The sequence below is a fragment of the Macrotis lagotis genome, chromosome X (genome assembly GCF_037893015.1).
Source record: "Macrotis lagotis isolate mMagLag1 chromosome X, bilby.v1.9.chrom.fasta, whole genome shotgun sequence".
NCBI classification, from domain to species: Eukaryota; Metazoa; Chordata; class Mammalia; order Peramelemorphia; family Peramelidae; genus Macrotis; species Macrotis lagotis.
In genome coordinates, this window is record NC_133666.1 from 231,440,451 (window position 1) to 231,460,772 (window position 20,322).

Below are 20,322 nucleotides of genomic sequence, written 5' to 3' on the forward strand. Positions count from 1 at the left end.
CTACAAAAAGAGTTGTTATAAAAATTTTATACATGTGAGATTTTATTCTTTTTCATGATCTCCTCAGGATCCAGAACTAATTCTGCTGTTGCTGTATCAAAGGAAATGCACATTTTTATTTCCCTTTGGGCTTAATTCCAAATTGCTCTCTGGAAAGGGTGGATGTTTCTCTATCAACAAGATATTAGTGTCCCAGATTTCCTTCTCTTATATTGATCCCTATCCTTTCTGGTGACATTGGTTAATCTGAGAGGTGTGAGGTAATAGCTCACAGAGTCATTAATTTTCATTTCTCTAATCAATAATGATCTGGAGTAAAATTTCATATAACTATATATATAGCTTTGATTTCTTCATCTATGAATTGCCTTTGCATATCCTTTGACCATTTGTCAATTGGAGAATGAATTTTTTTTATAAATTTGACTGAGTTCTCTATATATTTTAGAACTAAATTCTTTGTCAGAAATACTTATTCTAAAAATTGTTTACCAATTTATTACATTTATTTTGATCTTGGTTACAGTGGTTTTGTTTCTGCAAAGACTTTTAAATTAAATGCAATCAAAATTATCCAGTTTAGTTTTAAAGTGTTCTCTATCTCCTTTTAGGTCATAAACTATTCCTTGTTCTGCTCATTTACTTATACTAATGTCTTTTATATCTAAATCCTGCATCCATTTAGACCTTATCTTGGTATATGATGTGAGATATTGGTCTAATCCTAGTTTCTGCCATACTATATTTTTCCAAACAGTTTTTATCAAAGAGTACATTCTTAACCTAAAAGGAAGACTCTTAGTTTATCAAACCAGAGATTATTATTGTCATTTTCTGCTGTCTACTTTGTACCTAATCTATTCCACTGATCCACCTCTCTTTTGCAGTCTGCAAAACAGACAGTTTTTATACTGATGTTTTATAATATAATTTTAGATCTGCTTTGGCTAGACTGCCTTCTTTTTCATTTTTTTCATTAGTTCATTTGATAATCTTGACCTTTTGTTCCTCCATATGAATTTAGTTACTATATTCTCTTGTTTGCTAAAGTAATTTTTTGGAAATTTCATTAGCATGGTACTAAATAACTCATTTAGAATGGTCATTTTTACTATATTTTTACTATATTAGTATATATTAGTATATATATTACAATATTCATTTAGTATAACTCATGTAAAATGGTCATTTTTACTATATTAGCTTAGCCTATCTAAGAACATTTGTGATTTACCCAGTTTTTTGGATCTGATTTTATTGGTATGAAAAATAGTTTATAGTTGTTTTCATAAAGTTTCTTTGTCTGGCTTGGCAAGTAGACTCCCAAGTGTATTGTCTGAAGGTATTTTAAATGGAATTTTTTTTCTATCTCTTGCTGCTTTGTCTTGTTAGAAAAATATATATATAGAACTGTTGAGGATATATGTGGGTTTTATATCCTGTGGCTTTCCTAAAGTTGTGAGCTGTTTCCAGTAGTTTTTTAGATGATTTTCAGGGTTCTCTAGGTACCATCATATCATGTGCAAAGAGTTAGAGTTTTGTTTCTTCATTTCCAATTTTAATTCATTCAACTACTTTTTCTTCTCTTATTATTAATATTTTCATTTCCAATACAATTTTGAGTAACAGTGTTGATAATGGGCATGCTAGTTTCACCCCTGATCTTATGGGGAATGAGTTTAGCTTATCCCCATTGCACATAATGTTTGTTCATGGTCACAGATAGATACCGCTTATCATTTTAAAGAACAATTCATTTATTCTTTTGTTTTCTAGTGTTTTAGTAGAAATGGGTGCTGTAATTTTTCAAAGGCTTTTGTCAGCATCTAGTGAGATTATCATATGATTTCTGTTTGATTTGCTATTGATATAGTCAATTATGCTGATAGTTTTCCTAATATTGAAACAACCCTACATTCCTGGAGTAAAACTTATTTGATCATAGTTTATTATATAGTGATAATTTGTGGTAAGCACTTTTCTAAATTTAAATTAAAATTTTAATTCTAAATTCTAAATTTAAGTTTATTTAAAATTTTTGCAGCCATATTCATTAGGGGAATTGATCTATAATTTTCTTTCACTGTTTTGACTCTAACTGGTTTAGATATCACCACCATACTGATGTCATAGAAAAAATTAGGCAGAGTTCTGTCTTCACCTATTTTTTCATATATTTTATATAGAATTGGAGACAATTGTTCTTTGAATGTTTGATAAAATTTACTTGTTAATCCATCTAGCCCTGGTGATAATTTTTAGGGAGTTCCTTGATGACCTGTTGAATTTCTTTTCCTGAGATAGGGTTAAGTATTTAATTTCCCATTCTTTTAAGCTGAGGAATTTATATTTTCTGTAAACATTCATACATTTCACTTAGATTATCATATCTGTTGTCATACACTTTGGCAAAATAGTTACAAGTTATTGTTTTAGTATCCTCCTCATTGTTGGTTAGTTCACTTTTTCAATTTTTGATTCTGGTAATTTGGTTTTTCTTCTTTCTTTTTTTTAATCAAAATGACCAATGGTTTATCTATTTCATTATTTTTTCATAAAACTAACACTGGGTTTTATTTATAAGTTCAATAACTTTCTAACTTTTGATTTTATTTATAACTCTTAATTTTCAGAATTTCTAATTTGATATTTAATTGGGGATTTTTAATTTTTTCTTTCTATAACTTCTGTAGCTGTTTACTCAGTACATTGATTTCCTCTTTCTTTATTTCATTCATGTAAGCATTTAGAGATATAATATATTCCCTAATAAATGCTTTGACTCTATCCCAAAAATTTTGATATGTTGTCTCTTTATAGTTATTGACTTGGAAGAAATCATTAATTCTGTCTTTGATTTTTTATTTGATCCACTCATTCATTAAATTAGCCAATTTAGTTTCCAGTTAGTTTTAGGTCTATCTCCAGGCTTTTATTGGAAGTGATTTTTATTGCATCATAATCTGGAAAGGAAGCATTCAATATTTTTGCCTTTCTGCATTTTGATTGTGAGGGTTTTTTGCCCTAGTACATCACAAATTTTTGTGTAGGTAATATGTACTGCATAAAAAAAGAATATTCCTTTCTGTCCTCATTCAGTTTTCACCAGAGTTTTATCATATCTAAGTTTTCTTATATTCTGTTCACCTTCTTAACTGCCATCTTGTTTATTTTCAAGTTAGATTTATCTAATTCTGAGAGGATGTTGAGTTCTCCTACCAGCAGAGGTTTGCTATGTCTTCCTGTAACTTATTCAGCATCTCCTCTAAGAATCTAAGAAGGAAGAAAATGAAAAAGAAAACTCAACAACAATGAGGAAGTAATTGAAGTAATAATTCAATACTATTTTGCTAGATTGTATGCCAACAAATTAGGTAATCTAAGTGAAATATATGAATGCCCATAAAATATTTATAAAAATATAAATCCCTCAGATTAAAAGAAAAAAATTGAATACTTAAAGGATGCTATCCTTCTTGGTACATACATGTTTAGTATTGACATTGTTTCATTATTTATGGTACCTTTCAGGAGGATAGAGCTTTTTTCTTTATCTCTTTTAATGAGATATATTTTTGTCACTGCATCATGGGAGATAAGGCTTGTTAATCCTACTTTTTCTCACTTCTGTTGAAGCATAATATATTCTGCTCTAGGCTTTTCCTTTACTCTATATGTATCTCTTGCTTTAAATTTGTTTCTGATAAGCAGCATTTTGTTTTTAATCCATTTCAATCCATTCTGTTATCTGCTTCCATTTAATGTGAGAATTCATACTATTTTCATTCTAAACCATAATTGCTATTTATTACACTCTGTATTTCCCCTTTTTCATCTTATTCCCACTTCCCAGTATTTTGCTTATAGATATTGCCTTCTTCAATGTATTTGTACCCTTCTATCCAGCCCCCTTCCTTTTCTTTCTCCTTTCCCTTTCCATCCCTCCTTGCCTTCCATCATCCCTGATTCCCTTACCCACCCCATCTCCCATCATAATACTTGAAAGGTAAGATAAGTTTCTAAGCTCAACTTAGTGAGTTTTGAGCCAAATATGATGAGAATAAGATTCACATGGTTCTCACCTCCTTCCTTTCGCCTCTCTATTGCAAAAAGTGCTTTGAACCACTTCTTGTAATATATCAATCTCCTCCTGCCTCCCATCTCTTTTCTGTTCACCCCTTTTTACTAAGATAGTTTTCAAATCCTACCATCAAAGTCATGGATATATCATGAATGCCCATGCCTTCTGCCTTAGTATATCCCCTCTAACAGAGCTACATTCCTCAAAAGTTATGAGAATCTTCCTCCCAGGTGCGGAGGCAACCAGTTATATTGGATAACAGTTTTTTTTTCTTTATCCCTATTTAGCATTACATGTATCTCTTTTTAGAGGATTTATTTTTAATTATATAAATATTTTATTTGTTTTTCAATTACAAATACAATAGTAGCATCTACCTATTATTTTTGGTAAGGTTTTGAATTTTACATATTTTCTCCAGTCCTCCCTTCCCTACCCCTACTGCCCCACAGAAGGTAGTCTAATTATTTTAACAATGTTTCCATGCTATACATTGCTCAAACTTGAATGTGTTGAGAGAAAAATAATATCCTTGGGGAAAAATATAATATTAGCAATAGCAAAATTGTGTAGCCTATAAGACAACTATTTTTGAGAAAATTGAAGTTACTTGTCTTTAGCCTTTGTTTAAACTCCACAGTTATTTCTCTGGATACGGATGTTATTCTCCATCACAGATACCCCCAAACTGTCCATGATTACTGCACTGATGGAATGAGGAAATCCATTAAGTTTGATCATCATCCCCATCTTGTTGCTGTTATGGTTGTACAATATTCTTCTTCTCCTGCTGCTCATTTTGCTCAGCATCTGTTTATGCATGTCTTTCCAACCTTCTCTGAAATTCCATTCCTCCTGATTAATAATAAAACAATAATGTTCCACAAAGTACATATATCACAAATCATTAATTTTATCTATAATTTGTTGCTTGATCCATTCATTCTTTAAAATGAGGTTATTTAGTTTCCAATTAGATTTAGGTCCATCTCTCCATGGGCCATTATTGCATGCGATTTTAACTGCATTATGATCTGAGAAGGAAGTATTCACTATTTCTCTCTTTCTGCATTTGATTATGAGGATTTTAATACTCTAGTCCATGGTCAAGTTTTGTGTAAGTACCATATAGAAAAGAATAAAAGTATATTCCCTTATATCCCCATTCAATTTTTTCTAAATGTCTATCCTGTCTAGTTTTTTCTAACATACTATTTACCTTCTTAACTTCCTACTTGTTTATTTTATGGTTTATGGTTTATTTAGATTTACCTAAATCTGAGAGAGGGATTTTGAGGTCTCCCACCAGAAGAATACTGCTGCCAACGTCTTCCTATAACTTGTTCAGCTTCTCCTCTAAGAATTTGTTTGCTATACCACTTGGAGCATACATATTTAGTATTAAATTTACTTCACTGTGTATATCTTTTAGAAGGATATAGTTTTTCTCCTTATCTCTTTTAATAATATCTATTTTTATAGTTGCTTAGTCTGAGATAAGGATTGCTACCCCTGTCTTTTTTTCACTTTGGTTGAAACAAAATATGTCTCACTCCAAGCTTTCACCTCTACTCTATATGCATCCCTCTGCATTAAATGATTTTCTTGTAAGATCTTATTTTAAGATTCTAGTTTTTAATCCACTCTGCTATTCATTTACTTATTATAGGAGAGTTCATCCCATTCACATTCAAAGTTATAATTTCTAACTCTTCATTTCCCTCAATGCTATCTTACCTCTGTTTGTATTTTTCTTCCTTATTAACTTTATCCATATTATTAAAAGTTTTGCTTCTGAATGCCACCTCCTTCAGTGTGTTTTCCCCCTTGTACCCAACTCCTTCCCTTTTATTTTCCCTTTTCTTTTTCCCTTCTTCCCCTTCCTTCTGTTAGTTCCTCTTTTCCTTCTCCCTCCCCCTTTCCCCTCTTAATACTTGAGAGGTAAGATATGTTTCTTAATTGATTAAGCATGTTAATCTTTCTTTGGGCCAAATCTGATGAGAGTAAGATTAAGGTAGTTCTTCCCTCCTTAGGTCTTCCTCTCTATTGCAACAGGCCCTTTGTACTTGTTCATGTAATGTGATTTACCCCATTCAATCTCCTCATCCCTTAGTCTCTTCACTGTCTCCCCTTTGTAAGGAGGTATTGTTTTGAAATCATTCTGTCAGCATCACAGAAAACTCAGGAGTGTACATTACTTCTCTCTAGTAGAGCTACAATATACAATAGAATACATTCTCTCTAATAGTTACAGTTCTCAAGAGTTATGAGATTCTTCCTCCCAGGTTGGAATATAGTCAGTTTCATCTTATTGAATAACAGTTTTTTTTTCCTTTTCCCTTTTTTCCCTTTTTTATGTATTTCTTGCTCTGCTTGTTTGAAATCCAGATTTTCTATTTTTCCCTGGTCTTTTCATCAGGAAAAGTTGGAAGTCTCTTATTTCATTAAATACCCATCTTTTCCTTTGGAAGAGAAGGCTCAGTTTTGCAGGATAGTGAATTCTTGGCTGCATTCCAAGATCACTTGCACTTCAGAATATCATCTTCCAGGATTTTCAATCCTTTACTGTTGGTGCTGTCAGGTTCTGTGTAAACCTTGGCTCCTTGGTATCTAAATTGCTTCTTTCTAACTACTAGTGGAATTTTCTCTTTTATCTGCTACTTGTGCTATTTGACCAAAATATTCCTTTATGTTTTCATTTTGGGAAACCTTTCCAGAGGGGATCAATATATTCTTTCAATTACTATTTTACCCTCTGGTTCCCTGATAACAATGCAATTTTCCTTCACTATATTTTGAAATATTGTTCCAGGAATTTTTTATCCTCAGTGATTCCAGGAATCCCATTGTTCCTTAAGTTGTCTCTCATGCATCTATTTGCTAGGTCAGTTATTTTGCTGATAAGGTATTTTTGTGATATTTTTTAATCTTTTGGTTTTAAGAGATACTTGTCTCATGAAGTCATAAATTTCCATAGATTACATACTTTATTTTAAGAAAAGAAATTTTTCCTTTTACCTTTTGCAAACTCCTTTCCTGATTTATCAGTTCAATTTTTGAATAAATTTTCCATTTGCCCAAATGTGGTTTTAAGAAAATTATTTCTTTTTTCACCAATCCAATTGTATTTTCCAAGGATTTGTTTTCTTGTTACAAGGTGTATATTTTCTCTTTTATTTCTTTTCCCAATTTTTCCAATTGATTTTTAAACTCCTTCCTGATCTCTTTTAAGAAATGTTTCTGGACTGGAGACTAATTCACATGCTCCTCAGAAGTTCAAGATTTCTGTGAATTAGATTGTTTGCCTTCAAGGTAGCTTTCAATGGAACCCCCTTTACTTTTCGTCATTGTCCTAGGATCCTGTCTTGGGGGATGGGCTGGTTCTCAGCCCTTCCCTAGAGGTTTTGCTCACTGGTCTTAGTAACACCAAGTGGGCTGGCCAGTAGGGGGTGCTGGTTGCTTTCTCTGGAGTGTCTGTGACCTTGACTAGTGGCCTACTCCCTAGTTCTCTGGGGGCTGGGGATCACAGCAGGATCCTCATTATCCTTGAACAAAGTGGGCTGGGTTTTAGGATTAGATAATTAAATCTCCTTAATCCTCACACAGTACTGAGGGAATTCTGCTGCCTACACCTGTGGCTAAGGGGTTGGAGAGCTTACTATGTTTCTTCTGGGAAGAGTCACTTTCTCCCATAGAGATGGTAGGCAGGAGACTCAACTGGAAACATGGGGATTCTGCTGAAACTATGGGTCTCTTGGAACTGGTCTTCCAGATCAGCCAAGGTGGCCATGTAAATGTCTCCTGCCCACTGAGCAGGACCTCTTCTGCCAGCCTCCATGGAACTCTCCGCCCCATCCCCACTTACATATGCAAAGTTTAAGTAGATGCTTTCTGGTTAGTCCTGGACCTCATCCACTGATTATCTGCTCTCTACTACTGGTTCACCCATGTTCCCTTGAGAAAGACCTATTGATAGATGTTCTCCTCAGGTTTTGCCCCTAGGTGTGGGGGATCCAAATTCTGTTAAGAGGCTTTATTCATATTAGTTCTGAGGGAAAGTCAGAAGCCTAGCTTCTCTCTGCCATCTTGGCCAGAAGTCTGGATTGTTTTCAAGTATCTCTTGAGGGTCCTGTTTGAAAATGAGATATTCTGTATAGCTCTGGTCTTTTCTTTAGGAAAGATTGAAAACATTTTATTTCATTAAATATTCATCTTTTCCCCCTTTTTCCAGATAATGAATTCTTGACTATAATCCAAGCTCCCTTGCTCTTGAGAAAATTAAATTCCAGGTCCTTTGAAACCTTAATATTGATGCAGCCAGGTCTTGCATTATCCTGTCTGTGGTTCCTTGGTATTTGAATTATTTCTTTCTGGCTGATTGCAGAATTTTTAACTTGATCTGAAAGCTCTGGAGTTTGGTTAGAATATTCCTTGATGATTCCGTTTTGGTGTCCCTTTCAGGGTGGGGGAACAATTTATTCTTTCATTGACGTTTTTGTCTTCTGGTTCCAAGATATCTCTGTAGATCTCCTTAACTATATCCTGAAATACGGAGTCCAGGTTTTTTTTTTCCTTCATGGTTTTAAGGTTGTCCTATGATTCTTAAGTTATCTCTTCTAGATTTATTTTCCAAGTCAGTTGTTTTGCCAATGAGGTATTTTACATTTTCTTATATTTTTGATTTTTGATTTTTTTTTTGTTTAACAGAATCTTAGTGTCTCATGAAGTGATTAGTTTCCATGGATTCCAATCCTTTTTTTAATAATAGAATTTTATTCATTTACCTTTCACATCTTTTCTAATTGGTCAATTCTATTTTTGAAAGAGTAACTGTTATCTTTTCCATTTGCTCAATTGTGTTTTTGAGAGAATTATTTCTTTTATTAATTGTCCAGTTGTATTTTCAAAGGATTTGTTTTCTTGTTGTAAGATGTTATTTTCTCTTACGTTTCTTTCCCCAAATTTTCCATTTGATTTTTAAACTCCTTTCTGATCTCTTTCAAGAAGTCTTTCAGGTCAGGAGAAAAATTCATATTCTAGTATGAAATTCCACTCTTTTCTGTGCCAGTATCCTTTTCTCCAAGGTAGCATTCAATGGATACTGCTTTGAGCTGCACTTTTTCCATTCTGGGATTTTTCCCTAGGATCTTGTGTTGGGTAAGGAGTTGTTTTGCAGACCTTCAGTATTTAGATTCCTAGAAGCCTTGCTTACTGGGTTTAGGAACTCTAGGGCTTCATTGATGGGATGGCCAGTAAGGGATGGAAAAACGTTCTCTATATTGTCTGTATTGTTTGTGTCACTGGCCCACTCCTTAAAGCTGGGACAGGATATGTGCTGACCTTGCACAATCTCCACTGGGCCCACAGAATAGAAAGGAGATCTGCTACCCACACCTGGCTGTTTCTGTTCCTTCTGGAGAAAGTCAGACCATCACATAAGAATAATGGGGAAGAGGTGGAACTCAGCTCAAAACATGTACATGTGAACTCACCTGAAAACTTCAGGAGCTCTCAGCCAGGTCTTCTAGACTAGCTGAGATGGCCAGGTATATGTCTTGGCCACTGTTCTGGAGCTTTCCTATCTATCTGGTCACTAGGTACATGGTAAAATTTTCCACCAAGGTTCTTAGGTTAGTCCCTAGCCTCATACCACCACCCCCATATTGAGTTTCGGTTCTCTGTCAAGGGCATGACCAAATTACCCTGTGACATTCCTTACTGGCAGATATTTCCCTCTGTTCTTCCAAGGGTTCTGTGGATGCAAAATCTGTCAAGAGGCTTTATTTATGTTAGTTCTGAGAGAAAGCCCAGAAAGCTTAAAACAGGACCTGGGTTCTCTCTGGCATCTTGGTTGGAAATCTAATATATAATCCTTAAATTATCTCTCATGGATATATTTTCCAGGTCAGAAGTTTTACCAGTGAAGTATTTAATATTTTCTTCTATTTTCTTCTATTTTAAAATAATTTTGTTCAACAGATTCTTAGTATCTCATGGAGTCATTAGCTTCCACTAGTTTCACAACTGCTTTTCCATTTGGCCAAATCTATATTTTTAAATATAAGAAATATTCTATTTATTTGGAATTTTACAATTTTCTCCCTAATCTTGCTTCCTTCCCTCCACTCCCCACTGAAGGCAGTCTGTTAGTCTTTACATTTTTTCCATGGTATACACTGATCTATGTTGAATGTGATGAGGAAGAAATCATATGCTTAAGGAAGAAAAAGTATAAGAGACAGCAGAATTACATAATAAGATAACAGGTTGCTGTTTCCTTTTAATGAAAGGTAATAGTCTTTGGTCTTTATTCAAACTCCACAATTCTTTCTCTGGATATAGATGGTATTCTCCATTGCAGATAGCCCCAAATTGTCTCTGAGCAAGTCCATCAAGGTTGATCATAACATGCATGTTGCTTTTAGGGTGTACAATGCCTTCTGGTTCTGCTTATCTTACTCAGCATCAGTTCATGCAAATGCTTCCAGGCATCCATGAATTCCCATCCCTACTGGTTTCCAATAGAACAATAGTTTTCCATGACATATATACCACATTTTGTTGAGCCATTCCTCAACTGAAGGACATTCACTTAATGTCCAATTCTTTGCTACCACAAACAGGGCTGCAATGAATATTTTTTTACAAGTGATGTTTTTACCCTTTTTCATAACTTCTTCTGGCTATAGACCCAGTAGTGGTATTGTTGGATCAAAGGGTATGCACATTTTTGTTGCCCTTTGGGCATAATTCCAAACTGCTTTGCAGAAAGTTTGGATGAGCTTACAGTACCACCAACAATGTATTAGTGTCCCAGATTTCCCATGTCTCTTCCAACATTCATCATTATCCTTTCTGGTCATGGCCGATTCTATTTTTAAGCAGTAGTTTTCCTAACAGTAATTTGGAGGGAATTTTTTCATTTAATATTTGTTCAATTGTATTTTTATATGATTGTTTTCTTCTGTCATTTTTCTTACATGATATTAATTTTCCCTTGCATTTATTTCATCAATTTTTCCATTTGATTTTTAAATTTCTTTCTGATCTCTTTCATAAAATCTTTCTATACTGGAGACCAATTCATATTCTCTTCTTTAGCTTCTCTTCTTCAGTCCTTTTCTGAGCTATCTTTATCATTAAGGTAACATTCAATAGACCCTTTCTTATTCATTTTGGGATCAGTCACCTATTACAAGGGTCATGTGTTGGGGGAAGGGTTTGCTTGAAAAATTTCGATGCTGAGAAGCCTAGAGATTTGGTTACTGACTTGGGGCTGAGGATGTTAGGAATTCCTTGGGGTTATTCAGTAAATCAACCACTAAGGAACCCCAGAGGCTCTTTCTGGAAAGTGAGCACTGTGGAACTCTGCCCACCTACACCCTGGACTGTTGGAAAAGATGTGAACACCTGAGGCCACTTCTGCCCTGTTTGTACTGGGGATTGCCAAGTTCTTTTGCTGGAATACCAGTGGCTCATCTGAGAATGCCAGGAGCACACATATTGAGTCTTCCAGACCAGCCATGCTGGTCAAATGAGTGTCCTGTTCAGGCACACTGGAGCTCTCCTAGTCTACCTGCTTGATTGCCAACATCTCAAAGGCTCCCACACTCAATGCTGAAATTCTCAGGTTAATGTGCAATATTGGAAAGTTACTAGTGCACTGGGCCTCCATTCTCTGCCCTAGGCATTTCTATTCTCCCCCTGTGACAGACCTTGCTGGAAGATGTTCCATTTTGTTTTTTTTTATACATACATATATGTGTATGTATGTATGCATGTATGTTTGGCATATTAGATTTCTTTATATCAGGAATGGGGAAGGGAGGGAGGAAACATAGGGAAGAAAATATAAAATTCAAAACTTTGCCAAAAAATGATTGATATGGAGAGAGAGAGAGAGAGAGAGAGAGAACGACAGACAGAAAGACAGAGAGAAAGACAGAGAGAGACAGAGACAGAGACAGAGACAGGAGACAGAGGGATGAAAACAGGCTTGGTTAATATGGGTTCTGATGGAAATCCAGGAGAGCTTAAAATTTAGTGCTTAACTTCTCATCAGCACCTTGGCTAGAAGTGCCTGAAAGCAGTTTTAACAAAAAGAAAAAGAGAAAGTTAAATACCACCCTTGGAGATTGTGAAATGATCTTTCAGTTAATAGAATTTTTTTTTTTCTTGAGAAGGAGAGGTGGAACAATGGATAGAGCACTGAACATGATGTCAGGAAGGTTTCTATTCATGACTGACCTCTGGAACTTCCAGGGCATTGTCAGGCTGGTGGCGTGAAGCTAGCATGTTCCCCAAGTTTTTCCCTCTGCATTGACATTCAAGCTATAGATCCCAACCAGAAAAAGAGGAGATTCAAAGATGTTTTCAATCATCATGCCCATGTTCTGACATAACAGTGATATGTTAACAGTCCTGTCTTTTACAGGGTTCAAATTCTGTTTAGGGTTGGGGTCATCCCTGCTGGCTTCCTATCTAGTAGTCAGGACCTCTGCTGTTGTTAAGCTGTCAGGACCTAGATTGCACTATGGCTAAAAGTCTCTTGCTGGCTTTCTGCTTTACTGCCCCATGGACTTTGCTTCCCCTTTCCCCCCAAAGAGACAGACCTTCACTGAAAATCCTCCAGTTGAAAACTTCTTTGAATTTTCTCTTTTTCTTGGTGGGATCTGTAGTGTGAATGTCAGAGTAGAGGATTCATGTTTCTTTGTTAGCGAAAAGCTCCTGGAGTCTGTTCGTTCCATGTGGTCATTTTGGCTCTGTCCTGAAAGATCACTTCTCCCCATTTCAAAGAAAAAAAATCTGGCCTCTGAAATCAACTAGCTGGAATACATTGGTCATTTAACTTTTTTTTTCTGCCTCTATTTGTTCAACCACAAAGTAAGGATAATGATAACAGTTATCTCCTAGGATTATTGTGAAGATAAAATAATATGATATGTACAAAGTACTTAGTGAGTCCTTGGAACATAGTAGGCACTCAAAAATGTAATTTGTCTCCCCCTCTTCTTTTATCCTTTCTTTCCTAATAATAATATTCTAATGGTACTATACGACTGTAAGACATGAAATGCTAGAATTACGAAAGAACTAATGTTGTGGGTCATGCAAAAGAAGTGGCATTTTTCCTTGTGGGGAGAAAAGCAGTCTAATTTATATTATTATAAAGGATTCTGCAGAATAGAGTTAAGTTGTTCATAGATGTAAAATGTCATAATTGTCAATGTATTCATTGGTTTTGCTGAAATATCTCTTATTCTTTCTTTTAGTTTTAATTTTAATTCTGTTTCAAAGATTTGTTTTCTCTGAAAAGGGTTAAGGAAGAATAAAATGAGATATATATATATCTATATAATAAGTATGTAAATTTACCATGCAATTAACAAAAAATAGCATTAGAGAAATTCATTGTCAGAAAAAAGCTATATATGTCACCTAATAAGAGTGAATGGGGGGCATCTAGGTGGCAAAGCAGACAGAGTACTGGTCCTGGAGTCAGGAGGTACTGAGTTCAATTATGGTCTCATATGCTTAATCCCTCTGCCTTGCAAAAAAACCCAATAGGAGTGAAAGGGTTAAATTGTCCATTAACTTTTTAATCTATTGGTAGTCACATAATTTTAAAAGAACCAGAGGGAATCCACAAAAATTTCCTGTCTTCCTAAAGAGTATTCTTTGGGGGGGGGGGGGGGGTGGAGCCAAGATGGTGACATGAAGGGATCAAGTCTTAGGAGCTCTCTGATAAAAACTCATAAACTAAGGACTCTAACTAAACTTTTGAGAGACAGAACCCACAAAGGGACCCAGTGAGGCAGTTCTCCTACTCAAGGTAACCTGGAAAAGAGCAGAAAGGCTCTGCTCCCCAGGGCCGGAGGGGTGGCCCACCAGAGGGGTGGCCCGCCAGAGCCAAAGAACTTCAGCCTCCAGGAGGCAGCCCCAGGGCACGCTGGGAGCCTCAGCTCACAGCAGTGGGGGAGTCACCTGAGCTGCAACCCGGGGAGCACTGGCACAAAGTGTGGGAACAGTGGGGGACCTCTGCCAGAGTAAGCATATGGAGCCCAGCCCTCAGGGCACACAGCCAGCAGCCTGGTCTTTGGGCAGCCCAGACCCGGAAACAGAAGCAGGTGGAGCCAGTAAGCAGGAGCCCCCAGGGCATGAGCCCATTGAGCTGTGGGAGGGGAGTGAAGAGAGAGACTGCAGAGCTCTGTCCTCTGCCCTTGGAACAGGACTCTGGAGCTCTGACCACATTCAGATCCTGATCTCAGTCTAGCCCCCCCCCCCCCACAGAACAGCAGCCCCCCCCCACCTCAGCCCCGTGGCAGAGGAGGGCGCTTATGGTCATTCACAGACCAGGAGGGAGGACAGAACCTCACACACTGAGACCCTTGTAGGAGTGTCCCAAAAGCTCAGGAAGCACCCCCAAAAAAACAGGCTTAGTCTGGGAAAATGAACAAACAAACAAGAGGAAGACCATTGAGAAATATTTTGCAAATGAGCCCAAGAAGGATCAAAATACTCAGTTTGAAGGTGAGGAAGCACAAGCTCCTGCATCTAAAGACTCCAAGAAAAAACAGAAATTGGGCTCAGGCTATGATAGAGCTCAAAAAAGATATTGAAAATCAAAGGAGGGAGTTAGAAGAAAAACTGGGAAAAGAAAGGAGAGAGATGCAGGAAAAACATGAAAATGAAGTCAGCAGCTTGGTCAAGAAAATCCAAAAAAATGCTGAAGAAAATAGCATGCTAAAAAACAGCTTAGGTCAAATGGATAAAAACAGTTCAAAAAAGTTACTGAGGAGAAGAATGCTTTAAAAAGCAAAATTGGGCAGATGGAAAAAGAGATAAGAAAACTCTCTGAGGAGAACAAATCCTTCAGACAAAGAATAGAATTCAGGGAGATTGATGAATTTTCCAGAAATCAGGAATCAATACTTCAAAAAAAAAACCATGAAAAATTAGAAGAAAATGTGAATTATCTCATTGAAAAAACAACTGATATGGAAAACAGACTTAGGAAAGATAATTTGAAAATTATTGGAATACCTGAAAGTCATGATCAGGAAAAGAGCCTTGACATCATTTTCAAAGAACTACTACAGGAAAATTGCCCTGATATTCTAGAAGCAGAGGGCAAAATAGAAATGAAGAGAATCCACCGATCCCCCAGAGAAAGAGATCCCAAATAAACAACCCCCAGGAATATTATAGCCAAGTTCCAGAACTTCCAAGTCAAAGAGAAAATATTACAAGCAGCCAGAAGGACACAGTTCAAATATCGTGGAGCTGCAGTCAGGATCACACAGGACTTAGCAACAGCTACATTGGAAGCTCCTAGGGCTTAGAATACAATATACCAGAATGCAAAAGAGCTTAGAATGCAGCCAAGAATGAACTACCCAGCAAGGCTGAATGTCCTCTTCCAGGGAAAAAGAGGGACTTTCAATGAAACAGGGGAATTTCAAAGCTTCCTTTTGGGATGGCCAGAGCTGAACAGAAGGTTTGATCTTCAGATGCAGGACTCAGGTGAAGTATGGAGATTGGAGGGCGGGGGGGATATGAGGGACTTAATGAGCATGAACTGCATGTATAGAAAAATGATACTGATAATATTCATATGAACCATCTCAGTTAATAGAGCAGGTAGAGGGAGCTTTTATAGTTGAAGCACAGGAGAAAGCTGAATTTGAGATAAAATATGGTGTAAAAATGGAGTCAATAAGAAAAAAAGGGAAATTGAATGGGAGAAAGAAAAAGGAGAGGGGGGAATAGTCCAAGCTATTTCACATAATAAGATTTTTTGTATTACAATGAGCTATTGCAATGATATGGAAGGGGGGGGAGGCAAGGGGCAATGAGGGAACCTTTGCTCTCATCAGAGATGGCTAGGAGAGGAAACAGCAAATATACTCAATGGGGTATAGACAACTGGAGTAAGAAGGAGCCGGGAGCAGGGGGAAGGGGTGGGGATGTGAATAAAGGAGGAAAGGATGGACCATGGGGGGGAGCGTGGTCAGATATAACACATTTTCTTTTTTTACTTCTTGCAAGGGGCTGGGATTGGATGGCCTGACCAGGACCATAGGGCCAGGTGGATGCTGGGCCTCAGGGGTGGTATGGGGGCTCAGGGCCTCTTGGCCCCAGGACCAGGGATCTGTCTGCTGCGCCACTCAGCGACCCTACAGCAGAGTCAGAGTGAAAGGAGAGAGAAAATATAATACATGGTAGTGGAGAAATAAGAAAGGAAGGAGTTACGATCAGCAATGGCAATGTTGGAAAAATATGGAAGTAACTTTTGTAATGGACTTATCATAAAGAATGTGATCCACTCATGACAGAGTTGATGGTGTTGGAACAAAGACTGAAACACATTTTTCATTATTATTATTTGGGGGGGGTGCAGGGCAAATGGGGCTGGTTGGCCTGCCTGGCGCCACATAGCAACATGAGCATTGGGTGTTTGGGGCCGGATTCGGACCTGGGTGCTCCTGGCTCAAGGGCCAATGCTCTGTCTGCCACCCAGCCACCCCTACTATTATTACCATTTTATCTTATTTTGGATCTTTTTTTTTTCTTCTTTTTGTTTTTTGCAGGGTAGTGGGGATCGGGTAGCTTGCATGTCACATGGCTGGGTGATTATTGGGTTTATGAGGCTGGATATGGACTCGGGTGCTCATGGCTCCAGGGCTGGTGCTTTGTCCATTGCACCACCTGGCCATACCTACAATTATTACTATTATTTTTTTTAATTTTAATTTTTTTTCTCCCCCCTTTATTTTTTTGCCCAAGCAATTCTATCTATATTCATGGGGGGAGGGGTATTTTGTTTACTTGTAAACAAGTATATTTTATTAATGTAAAGAAAAACATTCATACAAAATGAGAATAAAAAATAAATTAAAAAAAGAAACATCAAAAAAAAAGAGTATTCTTTGGAGAAGTGATGGCATCCTCAAATAAAAACAGGACTACATATCAAGTAGACAAAGTGACATTATCTATACTATAATGTATTTTTATTTAGTTAAATTTTAATCTGGTTTGGGTCAAAAGTAGGAATTTTGATAGCGCTCGGGGCCTGCAAGCTTTGAATTTGTCACTTCTACCTTAAGACAAGTCAAATTTTTTCAAGAGGAAAAATTGTGGATGCATTTTTGACTAAATTAGAGGAAGTATTGATATTATGAAATCTTAGATTCATTGAAGTACCAAGACAAGAATCTCCTTGAGGTACTCAAGATTCTTTACAAGTTTAAACCTTATAAAACATTCATATAATTTTAAATAGGAAATGATAGAGGTTATTTTCTCATTATTTTGAATCTTTAAAAGAGTACCATTTTCATAGCTGATTCATGAAATGATATAATATTGATTTAACCACCCTTACATAATCATTCTATTTATTTTGCAAATTGAGAAACTTTTTACTTTTCTTTGCCACTTTGAAAAGGGAGAGGTTAATGGATTATTATCATGATAGAATTGAGGAGATCAGGAATAGATAATAAAAAATTCAAACTAATACTATGTAGAAGATAATTGTTTCTGGTTGTTATGAGTTTCATAAAGAGTATACTGAAACTACTGAGAATGCTAATATCCCACTAAAGAATCTCCCTTTGTGTTTTGGGGACTAATTTAAGTATGGAAGAAAACCAACTCGACATCTTTCACAGTAAGACTAAAAATAATGGAAACTCAGTATGAAAATTATATTTTGTTTTACTAAATCTTTTAATTCATTGGCATAGTGAACTACTTTTGAAGTTGAGAAACTGTACTCATAATTATAGGTTCAGAGTATTCTTAGAGAGCTTATATTAAAAGTGAGACTTGAACTTAGTTCTTCCTGACTCCAAGGGCAATTTTTTTATCCATAAAAACACCATCTTTCCATTCTTTACAAGACAACAGGAGTACTATGTCTTGAAATTATTTACCTTTGTGATATAAAATGAATGAATTGTAGTGTATGAGAAACTCCTCCAGCCTTAAGCTTCCTCATCTACAAAATTAGAAAGAAGTGATCTCTGAGGTGTTTTCCAAATGCAACATTCTAGTTCTATGATCTTTTGATATAGGTAACTTTTATGTTTTCAGATATTAAGGTCTATCAACTTTCTGCTTCTCAATTTTGAAAATTCCAAAAGCATTGGAATTATTTAAATGAATTCTGTTGTTTTTCCCTTTTTTTCTAAAATGCAGTTTTGATATCAATGCTTATAAATATACAAATTTCACAAAGGAAGACTTTCTTTTATTGTAATCTGAATAATGTTACTAGAGACGGAAGCCAGTATTTTATCATTGTCATCAGTAGGCAAAGGATTAATTGCTTTCACTGTTCTTACTATGGCACCCTGTAGAGTACAAATTACATTTTTCTAACCTCAGGACCTTAATCAAAAATAGCACCATTGGAATTAGTTTTAATCTGATGCAGGCAACAACAGCCTCTCCATTACAGAGGAATGAAGGGTCAGCAGTAAGAGCTTCATCTCCAGAGAAAGAGGTCCCCTTATCAGGAGTCTACACCTGGTGAATCTGAAAGCACAGACAATGTGCAAATAAGGCTAGCTGCCATGAAATAGTTACAGGTATTGCAAAGACTTTCCTTTCTTTGCCTATAGGGTTAAAAATAAATCAAAACAACCTTTTTTAACCATGTTTACATGGAATCCTCTGGAAATTTGTTGTGCTTGAAATATACCCAGAAATTTGAACTTCTGGTAAATGCAAAACTATAAGAAAAAAAAGGTGAACAGTGGGTTTTCAAATGACAATTTTATTCCTATGGAATATCTATTGTCATGATATTTTCAAGTGTGACTGGCCCTAGCGAAATTCAAAAATCTTTTTCTTTCCAAATACCTAACCATCATCTCTCTCAATGACATTCTGCCCCTCAGCATCTTTTTTTCCCAATATTTTTTGGCAACTGCTCCCTATTCCTTATCCCCCAACCTTCACTCTTGTCCTTAATCTCTAGGATAATAATTCACATTTTATAGAATACTGAGGTTTACAAATATTTTTCTTCACAATGACTGTGAGGTCAAATGCATAAATATTATTTATAGATAAGAAAATATGGGGGAGGGGGTGGCTCGATGGATCAGTGGATAAAGCACCGGCCCTGGAGTCAGGAGTACCTGGGTTCAAATCCAGTCTCAGACACTTAATAATTACCTAGCTGTGTGGCCTTGGGCAAGCCATTTAACCCCATTTGCCTTGCAAAAAAAAAAAAAAAAAAAAAAAACAACTAAAAAAAAGCATAGGATGAGAAAAGAGAAACGACTTACCTGCAATCACACAAGCACAATCAGAACAAAGAATCAATAAATCATAGAAGTTTTAAGTTGTTAATGATTCCATTGTCCATTAACCTCTAGTCTAATTATCTCATGGCTGCACAAGAATATTTTCTTCAATATATAGAGCAAGATATCATCAAGCTTCTTCATGAAGATCCTCAATTAAGGACCCAAAATTTTCTAGAGGACAGTCCATTCTGCTTTGGGGGACCTCTTGTTTTATATCAATTTTCCTTAAATGAACAGTAAAATTTTCTCACTTTTCTTCTAAATGCAAACACAGAAAATAAGTCCTAACATCCAGATACCAGACACTTAAATACTTGAAAAGAGTTGTTTTTCCCTTCATTAATCTTTTCTACCTTGGGCTAATCATCATCATGTTAAATATAAAAATTATTTGCTATTCTAGTGTCCTCCTTAATAGACTCTTACAACTTATTAATGCACTTCCTGAAATGTAGCACCCAGAATAAATCCAGATTCAGCCTGGGCAGAACCCAGATAGTCTATGATCTCCATATTTTTTAATGTAGTCCAAGATCACATCAACTTGTCATACACTATCAACTCAAATTAATCTTGCAGCTCCCTAAAACTCATATACATTCATACATAGATATGAACATATTTCTTCATGTATTTATATATGTGTGTGAAAACATATGAATTTAAATTCATATGCTTATGTACACATACACATGCATATGCATATGTATATTTATAATACTCTGATACAACTACACATACACATACATATAGGGAATGAGTATATACCTATGTGCATATGTGTCTCACACACATATCTATATCTATATCTATACCTAAATCTAGATAATTAGATAGAAATGAACTGCTATCCATTCCTGTCTATCCCATATTGTATTTGTGAAGCAGATTTTTTTGAAATTAAGTATAAGACTTTCT